Source organism: Nanorana parkeri, unplaced genomic scaffold (genome assembly GCF_000935625.1).
Source record: "Nanorana parkeri isolate BGI_ZX_2015 unplaced genomic scaffold, ASM93562v1 scaffold1233, whole genome shotgun sequence".
NCBI lineage: Eukaryota > Metazoa > Chordata > Amphibia > Anura > Dicroglossidae > Nanorana > Nanorana parkeri.
This window is the reverse complement of record NW_017307501.1, coordinates 264,832-267,866: the sequence shown is the minus strand read 5'-3', so window position 1 is coordinate 267,866 and position 3,035 is coordinate 264,832.

The following is a 3,035-nucleotide window of genomic DNA, read 5'->3' as shown; positions in this document are numbered from 1 at the left end:
ACATGCGAGCTGCGGAAAAACATTCGGTTCGGATATTTCAGATCCGAAATGTAATTCGGTTTGGGTTTCGGATTAGGCCGAAATTAGAATTGTTGTTTGTTTCGGATGAGTCACAGAAAACCATCTACAGATATTAATACTAAAACCGAATCTCCCAGACCCGAGAGGCATTCGGGATCTGAATCTCCCAAGTGCATTGTGGGGCTCCCTAATGCCATTCGGGTCTGGGAGCCTCAGCTTTAGTATCATATGTATATACTGTATATGGCTCCCATGTTGCAGTAATGAAAATTCGTGTTCTGACCCATTCGGAGGCATTAAACCGAAAAACACATCCGATTGAGCAGATTAAAAAGAAGAACAGCATTCATAGAGTTGTTTATTCCTTTAAAAGAAGAACTATGGGGGTCAGTGTTTTCCCCCATAGTTCTCCTTAGGGTAACAGGAGGACACAAACTAGCCTCCTCCCGTTACCCTAAGCTCAGTATATAGGGAGCTGCAGCTCGCGGTATACTGAGACGCCGCAGCGGATCCCGACAACTATGCCTGGATCCGCCCAGCGGCGTGAGTGACAGCTGGCCCTGCCTATCTAGAGGCAGAGCCAGCTGTACCCGCCCCCTCCCCCGTCCGATCCGCCAGTCAGCGCTGGCAGATCGGAGCGGGGAGGGGGGAATCCAGTCCCTCCCGTCACGGCAGAGAGCTGTGACAGGATCGAGAAGTGAGCGAACACCAGTATGTGTTCGCTCACCTCCCGATCTACTGAGCCGACCTGTGACAGTCTCATTGTCACAGGTCGGCTAGAACTATGAGGTGAGTGAAAAGCACCCCCCCTCATAGTTCTCCTTTACATATAATACAATTTATTGTACATGCGGCTAGTAGAAGTACATGATTGTCTTGGTATTCCCTCGGCACTCAGACTGGGAGGAGCAGTGCCGGGAGCCAACCAGCTTTGCTGCATGCACATGTTCTGATGGAGGGCGGTTGATATTGTTGCTCCTTCATTGCCCAGTCAGCAGGCTGCGGACACCCAACCAATGTCGTCAGTACTAAAGATTTAGGCAACTCACCCGACATTCGCCCTAAATTTGCTTAATTTTTTTTTTGTGAACATTCACTTTGTTTTATACCAAATAAGCAGATTCACCCAGTGAGACCGACCTTTTCTTTACTGTACTCGCTGCAAAATCCTCCTGTTCTTACATTGAGGCACGCACAGTCTTATGCTGCCGGGTTATATTGCGCCCTACAGGAGGACTGGACACTGGCAAACAATACTGTAGGCTAGTCCAGGATACACCCCTCCCTCCCCCACCAGTTCACGGCTGTACTGTGTGGCAGAGGTTTATGAAATCACAAAAGCGGCCAGACAGAATTTCAAATCCACACCAGGCAAGACAAGCAGTCACCTGTACAACGTGCGCCATACTTTGCTAGTCCTTCTTTCCCCACCACCGGAGTCCCTAGCGCAAGGGTAGGCAACCTTTCCACTCCAGCTGTGGTGAAACTTCAAATCCCATCAGGTCTCTGGGAGTCAGGGTCTTGCAATGCATCATGGGTCGTGTAGTTTAAAAGCTGGAGTGCAGAGGTTACCCACCTTTGCCATAGCACCAGGGGCGCCCCGAGGCTGGGTGACACCCGGAGCGGTTACCGGGTGTCACCCCCCGCCCACTTGCCGAGACGTCATCACGCGGCGATCTTCTGATAACTGCCGGCGGCCATCTTGGTGATGGACACCGGCAGAGAGAGGAGGGGACAGTCACCCGGCGGGATAAGGTATGTCGCCGGGTCCCCTCCTCTCTCTCCTGATAGTGTCGAGTGTTCGGTCCAGGACCCAGCACCCTACTTTTCAGAGGGGAGTGACACCAAATTGACTGTCAGTCATTTTGGTGTCACCCCTCCAATGGTGACACCCGGGTGCGGGCCGCACCCCCCCTTGTGACGCCACTGCCTACCACGATCTGGTACTCTGGTAATGGCGGCTCTGAGCACTGGTGTGAGCACTCTTACATGGGGCAGGGAAAATCCTCAACACTGGAGGAGGTTTAGCCGGAACTTTCATGTGTCTTCCTCCAGCCGTCCACGTGCTCACAGCCAACCGCCATTGAGCAGCCAGAGTGTCATGGTCGCTCTACCCGGCTCCATTCTTCCCATCTTATGGTCAAATACAAAAGAATTAAAAGTCCTCCCGTTACCCTAAGGAGAACTATGGGGGAAAGCCTTAACCTTAGGGGTGTTATTTTTGTTTATTTCGGTGCCAGAAGAAACTTCTTTCAGAAAGTTGCTCAGCGCCTCGCAAATAAGACGCCAATTATCTCCATTCCTCCCCGCCATCCATCTCCAGCGCAGATCTATAACATCCGTGCGATCCGATTGCTGGAAGCATTGCCAAGCCGAGCTCAGAAGAATCGCTCTGGACTTCGCCACGTTACCGGGAAGCAGACCGCGCATTCCCCAGAATCCCACAGGGCTCTGCCAAGTCTTCTGCTGGGAGGATCAATGGATGGCGGGTAACCTCCTCGTAAAGGACGCAAAGCCCTGGGAGCAACGGATTATGCAACGCGTTTCCTCCTCAGCGATTGGTCGTCTGACAGAATCCCAAAATCAATGAATGAACCTCGCGTTTCACCTATGCCAGATGTTTCAGCCACCACAAACAGTTGATAACGGGGGGGGGAATGGGGGCGTGCCTATTGGAGAATCCGGATTTAGGGAAGATGTCAAACACCTATATAGTGAAGACTGCTCTTTACCCGGATCAGATGTATCCATTTTCTGGATACAATGCTTAAAAGGAGAACTATGGAGGGGGGTGCTTTTCACTCCCCTCATAGTTCTAGCCGACCATATACCGGCGTTCGCTCACCTCTCGGTCCTGTCACGGCTCTCTGCCGTGACAGGGGGAGGGGCTGGATTCCCCCCCGCACAGATCCGCCAGCGCTGACTGGAGGAACGGACGGGGGAGGGGGCGGGTACAGCTGGCTCTGCATCTAGATAGGCAGAGCCAGCTGTCACTCACGCAGCTGGGCGGATCC